Raw genomic sequence first — 12,197 nt, 5'->3', positions numbered from 1 at the left:
CTCACATTCCCAGTAACCCGCAGTCAGATAGATATGCCTGCCCAGTCTGAGGTCAAAGACTTACATGATGATCAAGAGGAGAAAGCGGGGGAAATGGATCAAGGAGATCAGGACTCAGAGGATGAGGAGTTAACCCCCAGGCAGGAAGGAACCCAGAGTGTGTACAAAAAATTAAGCCTGCATTTTCTTGAAAAACTTAAAAAGGCTTGTGCTCACTCTGGCCTCACTGCGCCCTACAGAGTGGCTTTATTAGAAATCCACAGTGCACAATGGCTTACTACCAATGATTGGAAATTTCAAACCCGAGATACCTCAGCGCTGGAGACTTTCTGTTATGGAACGCAATTTCAAAGAGCACTGTTGGGAAACTGCTCAAAAAAATTTAACAAAGGCCTCCTCTAAATCCTGGACTTCTGTTAAGTTAGTGGTCAATGCGCCTTTTGACACTAAAAATAAACAGGCATGTTTCCCTGCTGGACTTTTGGCGCAGATTCAGAAGGCTGGCTTACATGCTTGGAGACGCGTCCCTCAAAAGGCCTCAGCTACCACTTCCTTGGCAAAAATACGACAAGGGCCTCACGAGCCTTATAGCGACTTTGTTTCCCGGCTTAACCTAGCCGCAGAATGCTTGCTTGGACCAAGCGAAAGCGAAAGCACCTTTGTAAAACATCTTGCCTTTGAAAACGCCAAGCCAGCATGTCAGGGTGTTCTTCGACCACATAAGGATAAAAGGAAACTTTCTGACTTTATTAGACTCTGTGCAGGGGTGGGTGCAGCCCATGCCATGGGTCTCGCCTTTGGTGCCACCTTTACCAAGGCCTTTCACAATCCTGGCTCACCTACTTGCTTTACTTGAAAACAACCTGGCCATTTTACACACTAGTGTCTGACAGGCAAACAAAGCCTAGGAATAGTGTCTCCTCAAACTGGGGCTAAACCGCCCCCAGCTACTCTTTGCCCTAGATGTGGCAAAGGTCATCACTGGGCCAGTGAGTGGAGATCTAAAACAAATGCCCTCGGACAGCCTATTTCTTCCTGCTTCTTGGAAAATCACTGCAGGGCCAACCCCTGGCCCCGACTTTCCGAAGACAAACCCAGGGGCAATAAGGTTTGTTCCCTCCCAAACTACCAACCTACTTCAAAATCCTTCTCCACAATTGCCTCGTTCCAACGAGCCACACCAGGCGGCGCAGGATTGGACCTCTGTGCCACCACTGAGAAAATATTAGACACATTGCAAGGGACCCAGTTAATACCCACTAGAATTTGGGGTCCCCCTCCATCTCATACATCTGCCCTTATTCTTGGAAGAGCCTCTACTACCTTATAAGGTGTTCAGGTCTTCCCTGGCATTATTGATAATGATTTCACTGGAGAAATAAAAATACTGGCCACAGCTATTAATGGAGTTGTGGCCATCCCCGCAGGAACAAGACTTGCACAATTAATACTCCTTTCCTTGGATTCAGGAGGCACTTCCACCACCCAAACCTACCGCGGGGGACTGCCTCCTTGGGCTCCTCTGATGTGTATTGGGTTCAGCCAATTTCTCACAATACACCCCCTTACCTTACTTATTGAAGGAAAGGAATTCCAAGGAATTCTAGATATTGGAGCTGATGCCACAATTATGTCTAAAAAATACTGGCCATCTGGTTGGCCCCTCACCCCACCCTTGAGTGACCTTAAAGAGATAGGACAATCAAAAAATCCTCCAGTCAGCTCTAGGTCTATTAGCTGGACTGATAAAGAGGGTAATAAGTCAACTGTCACTTTTTTCGATGTTCCTGACCTAACCTATTAACCAATGGGGCCGAGATATTTTGAGTCAAATGGAAGTTATTCTTCCCAGTTCCAATTCCATGGTGACTCATCAAATGCTTAGTATGAATTTGGTCCCTGGTACAGGCCTGGGGAGACTGAGACGAAAACTGGTTGAGCCTCTACAACCCATACAAAACACAAATACATATGGCCTTGGGTATTCGGATTTTTAGTGTTGGTCCCTGACCCTCCTGTACCTCATGCAGATAAAATTATTTGGAAGACTCAAACTCCTGTGTGGGTGGATCAGTGGCCCCTTACCTAAGGAAAAATTGGAGGCTGCCGCCATGTTACTGCAGAAACAGCTGGCAGCCGGCCATGTAGGGCCCTCAACCTCACCATCGAATACTCCAATTTTTGTTATCAATAAAAAATCAGGCAAGTGGCGCCTTTTACAAGATTTGTGTGCCATTAATAAAGTTATGCTCCTGATGGGAGCACTACAGTCAGGTATTCTCACACCAGTGGCAATTCCCAAAAACAATTGTAAAATGGTTATTGACTTAAAAGATTGCTGTATTACCATTCCTTTAGATCCTGAGGATAGACCCTATTTTGCCTTTAGTCTCCCTCGCATTAATTTTCAGGGCCCTATGCAGAGATTTCAATGAAAGGTTCTTCCCCACGGTATGGCCAACAGCCCTAGTCTTTGCCAAAATTACGTTGCTCAAGCAGTAGACCCTGTGAGAGAGCGATGGCCACAAATTTATATTTTACATTAAAAGGATGATTTGTTAATTGCTGCACCTAACACCCATGACCTTAATAATTGTTACTTGGACCTTTACAAAACCCTCACTACCTTAGGACTACAGATAGCTCCTGATAAGTTTCAAACACAGGACTCTGATACCTATTTGGGCCTTAAACTTCAAGATAATCAGATCCAAATTCTTAAAATACAACTACGTGTGGACCATCTTCACACCCTTAATAATTTTCAAAAATTACCTGGGGATATTCAATGGATAAGAACATATTTAAAATTGCCCACTTGTGTACTTTTGCCCCTTAATGATATTTTGAGAGGTGATTCCCACCCCTCCTCCTCTCAAAAGCTTACTCCCGAGGCATGACAGGCATTAAACCAAGTCACAGAAGCCATTGCCCAACAGTTTGTTACACAAATTTCTTACAACCTTCCTCTGGTTCTGGTTATTTTACACACTCCTCATACACCCACAGGAGTATTTTGGCAGCAAAATACACATTTTAAAATTAAAGGCCGCCCCTTGCTTTGGGTCCATTTACCCACCACATCCTCCAAGGATATTACTGTTTATCTTGCTCAGGTAGCTTCTACTATTATTAAAGGTCATTTGCTTTCTCGACAACATTTTGGCAAAGACCCTGATAATATTTTAATTACATATACTAAGCACCAAACCCAATGTTTACTACAGACAGTGGATGAATCAGGTATTGCCCTATCAGGCTTTTGGGAACAATTGATAACCACCTCCCCAATGACCCCCTTTTACATTTTGTCCAGTTACATCCATTTATTTTTCCCAAAATTACTCAAAAGGCTCCCATTCCTCAAGCCCTTACTGTCTTTACAGATGGTTCCAATAATGGCCATGCGGTCTTTGTTATCAATAACCAGCCTACCACCTTTGATAGTGTCTATCAGTCAGCACAGTTTTTGGATTGTTTGCCATAACACAAGTTTTTATAACATTTTTTGATAATTCTGTTAATATTTATGCAGAAAGTGCCTGCATTGCTCATTCTGTGCTCCTGCTGGAGATTTCACTCACTATTAAGGCTTCTTCCAATGTGGCCTTTCTGTTTCACCAGCTTCAGCAACTAATTCAGGCCAGACAACACCCATTTTTCTTAGGACAAATCAGGGCACACTCTGATCTTCCCGGCCCTCTAACACAAGGTAATCCCCAAGCTGATGCAGCAACTCGTTCCATCTTTCCAATTTTTGTTGGCTCCATTCAAAAGGCCACGGAGTTACACAATTTTCACCATCTAAATTCCCAGAACCTTCGATTACTTTGTAAAATTACCAGGCAACAGGCACGAGAGATAGTAAAAACATGCCCTGGTTGCGCTGTCTCCCTCCCCATTCAACAGTTGGGAGTTAACCCCAGAGGATTACTGCTCAATCAGTTTTGGCAAATGGATGTTACTCATTTTCCTGAATTTGGAAAAACCAAATATATACACGTTTCTATAGATACCTTCAGTGGCTTTATTTTTGCATGACCACATTCTGGAGAGGGTACCAAAGATGTCCTTTCTCATCTTGTTTCAGCCTTTTCCGTAATGGGTAAACCAATACATATTAAAACAGAAAATTGTTCTGCATATACCAGTGCCAAGTTTAAACAATTTTGTGCTACCTTGCAAATTTGTCATACTACTGGAATTCCATACAAACCTCAGGGCCGAGGCATTGTGGAACGTGCCCACCTTACCTTAAAGACTTGGCTAACCCTCTTTAAGGCTTCCGCCTTTATATTTACCACTCCCAGGCATCGCCTTAACCATGAATTATTTGCCCTTACTTTTCTTACTCTCGACAGTGAAGGCCATTCAGCCACAGACAGACATTGGCATCCCTCGTCCAATTCTGTTCGCCCACCTGTTATGTGGCGCAATCCCCTTACAAATAAATGGAAAGGCCCAGATCCTCTTTTCATCTGGGGACGAGGCTCAGCTTGTGTTTTGGACCAAGAGCAAGCAGCCCCAAGATGGTTACCAGAACACCTGGTTAAACAGGTTAATGACTTACCTCAACCTAGGGACGGAGGTGCTCCCCCTGAGGACAAATTTTCCTCTTTTTCAGATGCAGCCAACAATCTGTGTTTGGATTCTGCTTAAGGCACTTCTGCTGAACAGGGTTGTACACGGAGGCCTTGGCCCTCCACCTTCCAACATCATGGAGTACCTCTTTGGGCCCCCCTGCGAGTCCAAGTGAGGATCTTGAACTCAGGCTCGCACTAGTTGGACCCAGATTGCTGACTGCGTGACTAAAGTGGTTTACCTCCTGGCCGAGGTTGACCATAAACTCAGAGTAGTTCATCAGCCTAAATGTGTATGTGTTAACAAGCCAAAGATTATTCCCCCTAGTACAAGTAAAGCTCTCCAAAATTGTTCTGCAACCTGTACGAATACACAGGCGATGTATGGCTCTTGTTATGTGTCGCTCTTAATTTGTGTTAACAAGCAAGGAGAAAAATTTTTTGAAGCCTCCCTAACTAAACCTCATGCAGAAGGGGGGACCACTATTCATTATACCCCCTTTCTCTTTGACCGGGGAGGAGATGGCAAATACACCAAGCTACAGTCACCTGGGTGGCAAGACAGTGTTGGTAAACCCTCCTGCTGGCCCATTAAGGCCCCTACAGGGGTCTCTTATCGTGGAGGACCCACTGATGCTGTCAAGCATACTCAGATAATCAAACTTTTGAAACCCCAAATTCCTGAGCTCACATATCATCCCTTAATGTAGCCTAAATCCCAGCTCCGAGGTTTAGATACCAATACATTAGAAATTTTGGAAACTACCTTCTCCTTGCTTAATAATTCCAACCCCACCATTGCTGGTGATTGCTGGCTCTGCATGACAACAGGGACAATCATGCCTATGGCAGTTCCTATTAATTCTATCATAGACAATGATAATACATGCCAACCCGGATTTTTTTATAATTACAGCCTATAGGCACATTTACATTATGTCTTTTAGGCACGATGCAGAATAATACCTATGATATTGATGTTGGAGTTACTTCCTTTGGAAATTGCTCAAAAGTACAAAATTATTCCTCACCCAACCCATCTCTTTGTTACCCAATGGCACAGTTTTTATGTGTGGAGAAAACTCGGCCTTCCCCAGGCTTCCAGTGAATTGGATCAGTGGCTGTGTTCTTACCTTATTCCTCCCTGTTATAACTATTGTCCCATGAGACGAACGTCTACCCATTCCTAGCCTAGACATCTTAGTCATAAGACACAGGTGGGCAATACATGCCTTACCACTCATTGCGAGCCTTGGAATAACAGCTGCTGTGGGCACAGGTACACTGGTTTAGGCACGGCTATCCACTCTTACCGTCGCCTGTCTCAACAACTTTATAAATGATGTACAAACTCTATCAGGAACCATTAAAGATTTGAAGGACCAAATAGACTCCCTAGCAGAAGTGTTCCTTCAAAACACACGAGGCTTAGATTTGCTGACAGCTAACCAGGGAAGTATTCGCTTGGCCTTCGGGGAACGATGCTGCATTTATGCCAATTAATCAGGCATAGTATGCACTAAAATTAAGCAGGTTCAAGAAGATGTAAAAAAGAGACGAAGGGAACTATTTGAAAATCCACTCTGGACTGGGCTTAGTGGATTTCTACCCTACCTTCTTCCCCGAATAGGCCCTTTGTTGGGTTTACTTTAAATAGTGTCTATAGGACCCTGCATTATAAACAGGCTGGTACAATTTATTAAAGAACAGATTAATATTTTGGCCTCTAAGCCCATACAGGTGCACTATCATCGTCTGGAGATGGAAGACCTTGCTGCTAACATTTAAAAGGATGTTCTACCCTTCTCACAGGCTTATTTCTTTAGTTTACATCCCCACAGATCTCTCTTTCTTAAATAAAATTATAAGAAATAGCTCTGACTAACAATCTTCTGCCATTGCCATAAGGGTTCGTCCTCAAAGTGCCCCTTCACTTGGGGGAGGATGCACCCATGAAGTGAGGACCTTAGGCCATAATAATGGAGGGTGCAGGAAAGACTGTGGGAGGATGGATCTACGGATACCCAAACACAAGACCTCTGAGTGACACGCTCTGGTGCATGGCGGTTGGCATGCATCCCCCTCAAAGCCGTCTCCTCAAAAACATGCCATGGCCACCAAGAAATCTTCTAGTAAACATGCTCTCTCAGATCAGGAGATATTCTAAGGCCTCCTTGAGAAACAAAGCCTCTATCATCCCCTAAAACATTGGCCGGTAAGGTATGGTCAAATATTTTATATAAGAAAGGGGGGAAGGTGAGGGGCTAGAAGGAAGTTCTCATCAAAGAATACCTGACACTTAAAAGAAACAGCCCTCTGGGAGACATCCTGCCTAGGAGACATCCGACAGCCATCTATCTCCCTGAGACATCCTGCGGCCATCTGTCTTTCTGAAATATCCTGAGGTTATCTCACCCTGTGAAGACATTCAGCAACTGATCATAAGAGAGATTTCCTATCTGCAGCATATAAATACCCTGTGAAAACTGTAAAAGTTTGCAGCATGATCAGAACTACTGTCTTGCTGTCATCTCTCATTTCTCTTGTCCCTTCATTCCTCCCCAACGAGGTTTGACGCACACTTTGATGTGTCCTGCCGGCCGAGACACCTGACACTAAACCATACCCTACTAGACAATGACTACTAATCCTAATATGATGGAGAAAAATAACCCAAACCGAATAGAAATACAAGCAGTTCAGAGGAGGTATGGTGTATAGTTGGACTTGCCTTTTGCATGATATAGGGTAGGTGTAATAAATCTAGTTAATTTTTAATTGAAATAGATCTCCATGTGTTTTTAAAGTTAACAAATATGTGAATACCTGTCTCTCTTTCTCTGTAGCCTATTAAGCACATGTATTTTTATATGCACATATAGAATCCTACCTGGTATCACACATATTTTCTTTTGAGGTGTGCTGATATGGCAGATACAAATTGTGAGAAGAGAACACTCCTCCTAAACGCTGTTGGAACTGAAAATTCAAATGATGGGTGAGCCTCCTAGTAGAACAACATTATACATAAATCCATGTTCAGTAAAATAAATATTTTTTAATCTGGTTGATATATGTTTCATGATGAATTTCAAATGGCATATATATTGCTACTTTTAATTGCCTCTCTGTGTGTTTTGTGTGTGTGTATATCTATCTATTGATCTATCTATCTATCTATCTATCTATCAATATACACACACTCTCTAAATTTTTCAAAATATGAAATATGTGTGTCTTATATACACTACCTAAATTCATTCATGTTCATGTATGTGGATTTATAATCAACTTTTCACAAGATCATTATGAGAAATATTCATCCACCTGAAATACATATTTGTTTCCTAGTACTGAAAACTAACTTCAATGAATGGTGAATACAATCCTAATATTTCTACAGTAACTGACGCAGTTTAATTCAATGCAAGTAGATTCCTATGGGACATGATGTGTATTTTGAAGTTCATTTTATTCAACACTAGTAAATTGCTACTTCTTCAGTTTATGAACATCATAAAATACATATTTCATACACAGGTTCACAAATTTGTAGGCATTTGATTCACTTCAAATCATTTCCTGCTTCACAACACATGTATTTCTCCAGGTTTCATGACTGGTCTTTTCATGAGACTTCTTTTCAAACACATTATTTTCGAATTCCATAATCATTTTGAAACAAAACTCACACACTCTTCATGATAAACCATAACCCTAATATTACCATTAGATGAATAATTGGTTGGAATGAATGATTGTATATCAATATAAGATTTCCTGTATATTTTCAGATATCAAATCAATCCATTATTTAAAGTTGGAACCAGTTATATTATTAATTCACAGTATGGTCTATCCATGCATTATCTCTATTTTCATAGACACAGGGTACATCTATTTGTAACCGCAATACTAATTTATTCATCTTCAAAATGTTGCTCCCAGAATTGGTGGTAGAAATACTCATGTCACCTGAGAGAGCAAACGTCATCTTACATGGCAAACAACCTGGTCAGGATGAAGGGATATGTCTGAATCAGCCTCTCTTTTCTTAATGTAGAGAAGATGGACCAAACCAGGCCTGTGTGGAGAGCTGTCCCTGGGTGCCTATGGTTGACATACCATTCAAACTTGTGAAAGTGTCAGAGGAAGCAGAGCCAGCCTCCATCTCATGGGACTTTTGGAATAAAATGTTAGGTCAAAGTGGTTGCCAAGGCGGTGAACTCATTCAGTTCCTAAAGGAAGTGACTAAAGTCAATTCCTTGGTGATGGAACTCTCTGAACTTGGTATCTAGGAAGCCAGGAACCCAGAGCCAGTCCCAGTCCCAGTCCCAGTGTTCTCAATTGTTTGGATTTTCCAAAGACAGAGTCATTCTTTCTTGATTCCTACTGATGTGAGAAAGGCCAAATACCAGGAGAGCTCTGAAGAGGGGCCTTTCCTGAGCAAGTAGGTAGGAGCTCACCTCTGGCTACTGACAACTTCACAGAGTTGGCCAAGGAGACCTAATCTGATACAGGACAGGACATTTCAGGGGAACACAGTGTGGTCCACCAGTCAGAGAACACTTCGGATAGTCACAGACCCATTTTGGGGAAGGAGGTGCCTTTGTGGGTGTGGGTGTGGGTTTTTGGTTTGTCTCATGTTCTGAGAATATGTAGGAAAGGTGGTTTGTTTGGTTTGGAGTGAACTGTTTTTAATAAGTCATTTCACAAGGTGAGTGTTTCTATGTCTGTGTATCCCAATGTGTCCGTGGTTGTAGACTTTAGAAAAGAGAATGATTCAATGGATGTATCCTGTCTAGTAGAAAGCTTCCCAGCATTCATCCTGCACAATTTATGAATGGACTGTGGCTTGCCTTATCAATGGGCAACACCTGCTAATTTCCTAAGTTGCCGTTTTCTTCCTGAATTCTGGCCACTCTCCAGAAGAGGCTCATGGTTTTGTGTCCAAGATATGTACCACCTCCAAGCTCTGTGACATGGCCATGTAATGGATAGCTGAAGGGAATGGCAAACATCACAGAAAACTCAGATATCAGTTTGAAATGTAAAGTCTCAGTGGAGAAATCCTACTTTGGGCCTTTTCCTTAACTGTTGTTCTGTTTCCCTGAATGTCAGGATGTTCTTTGCCTCAGGACACCCCTTTGTGAAACCTGAAGAAAACAGTTTTCAAATGGAAATGAATGGGCATCACCTGTGGCTCTTTGCTTAATTGCTTTGGAAAGGGATGTGTCTGAATCAGTGTCTTAGCCCTGTGTGAGGCTGTTGATAATATTCTCAGCACCTGATGGATCTAAAGAAAGATGCCATGTGTGCATCCAAAACCAAAATGGCCAAAAGAGCAGTCATTGCGGATGTAGTCTTTCGCCTTCCTCTGTAAGGTTCCTGACCTCTATAAAGTGAGAAAAAGGAAGATACACCAAGCCAGTTGATGGCTCCTTTTGGAAAAATTGTACCACCAATGACAGCATAAGCATAAATACCCCAACACTACCACAAGTCGCTGCACCAACAGATAGTTCAAAATGCGCACAAGTGATACATAGTCCAGGCAAGTTCTGCAAACAGTTCAGTGATGGCTATTGCACAATCTGTAGATTGGTTTTATCTTTGTCTTCACCGACACTGGGATGAAGATAGGAATTCTGGCAATAATGGCTAAAAAAAAAAATTATGTATCATTCTAAAAGGTACTAAAAAAACCATTTTCTTAACAATTTACATTATCTTGAAGAGAATTATTCAATATCATGAAAAGGAAAGGTGAAAGTAAACATACAGTTCTGTTAACGTCCTTTTTTGTTCACATATTAAAACAGTCCTCAACAGATGTTTACCCAATTTAAATTAAAACATTTAAAACACGTGAATAAAAAAAAAATTTGGATCCATTTTTTCATGAGCGCACATCATATATGATGTATGGACATATGTACATTCAAACATATGACACAAAACACAAGTGTGCAAACATAATATAATACATACAACACATTACATAATAGTAAAGGCCTTATAACTTGTTACAGGTGAAATCACCATTGGAATGTTTAAAAAATTATAGTCAAAAAATAGAAATGATCAGCAAAACAGTAACCTAGGTCTGCATTAGCTCAAAAACACAAAATAGAACTTCATGTTGTGGGAAAGGGCAATAATAAAATTGATATTGAAAAAAGCATTCTGGTTCTGTCGCAGATGTAAGGATAGCCAGACTGGAGTTTTGGATACCAGCTGTTATGGATTTGAGCCAAATCATCTTCTTTTTGGTCTATACAAATCAGTTTAGTTAATCTCTCTGGAATCCAAATCCGTGCTGTTCTTCCTGTGGAAACACACAAACAGACCCTCGACTCCAGACTATCACTTGGTCAGGACTTTAGTTAATCTCTCCGGAATCCAAATCGGCTGCTGTTCTTCCTGTGGAAACACACAAACAGACCCTGGACTCCACACAATTACTGGGTCAGGACCTTTCCATTGTCCTGTTAGAATAGCCTTCCAAAGTACCTTGAGCTTATGCACATTTTTTGGACACATATGCCTTTCTGCAGCACTAAGTCCTCATGAATACAAATGTAAAAAGTTTAGAGTAAAAATGGTTATTTTAAGTTTATCTTTGGGAAATATATACCCCTTCCCAATTCCGTCTTTTTGCTTTAATAAGTACATTTTAATAGTTTGATGTGCTCTTTCAACTATGCCTTTTCCCTGTGGATTGTATGGGATTCCTGTTATATGAGTTATGCCAAATGATGAGCAAAATTGTTTAAAAGAGGTAGAAGAATAACCAGGGGCATTATCTGTTTTTAACTGTTTTGGAACGCCCACAGTGGCAAAATTTTTTAAGCAATGAGCTATAACATCTTTAGTTTTTTCTCCGGCATGAAGGGAGCCCATCAAAAATCCAGAAGAAGTGTCAACTGTAACATGCAAATATTTTAATTTTCCAAATTCTGGCAAGTGTGTGACGTCCATCTGCCAAATATGGTTAGGTATCAATCCTCTCGGATTGACTTGAGGATTAACTTGTGGTAAAATGGTCACACAATTTTGACATTGTTTTATTATTTGTCTAGCTTGTTCCTTAGTTATTTCAAAACGCTTTTGTAAAGTATTAGCATTGACATGGAACTTTTTTGAAAATTTGTAGCTTCTTCTAGTGTAGAGAAAATATGAATATATGTCATGTGTAGTTTTATCTGCTAAATCATTGCCCAAACTAAGGGCTCCAGGCAATCCTGTATGTGCCCAGATACGTCTTATAAAGAATGGATCTTTTCTGTCCCAGATTAGACTTTGTATATTGGAAAGCAAAGAGAAAACAGTACTGAAGGGGAAATCCTACCAGCACCTTCAAGGGATACTATAGCATTAAATATATACTGACTATTGGAAAATAAATTAATTACAGAATAGAAAGGTGTTAGTAACAGTATCCTTTAGAGGTGGCACTGTTGGTTGGACACTTACACCCTCTGATGATAGAAGGTTGTTAGTAGCAGCGTCCTTTTGTAACTTTTCCCCTGATGGCTTTTTCTGCTCTAAGCTTTGTTCCTCTATCTTTGTCTGAACTGAAGGCTTTGGACTAAGCAAAACCGATATGAAAGACCA

Source organism: Callospermophilus lateralis, unplaced genomic scaffold (genome assembly GCF_048772815.1).
Source record: "Callospermophilus lateralis isolate mCalLat2 unplaced genomic scaffold, mCalLat2.hap1 Scaffold_308, whole genome shotgun sequence".
Classification (NCBI taxonomy): domain Eukaryota; kingdom Metazoa; phylum Chordata; class Mammalia; order Rodentia; family Sciuridae; genus Callospermophilus; species Callospermophilus lateralis.
Note: the sequence above shows the minus strand (reverse complement) of the source record.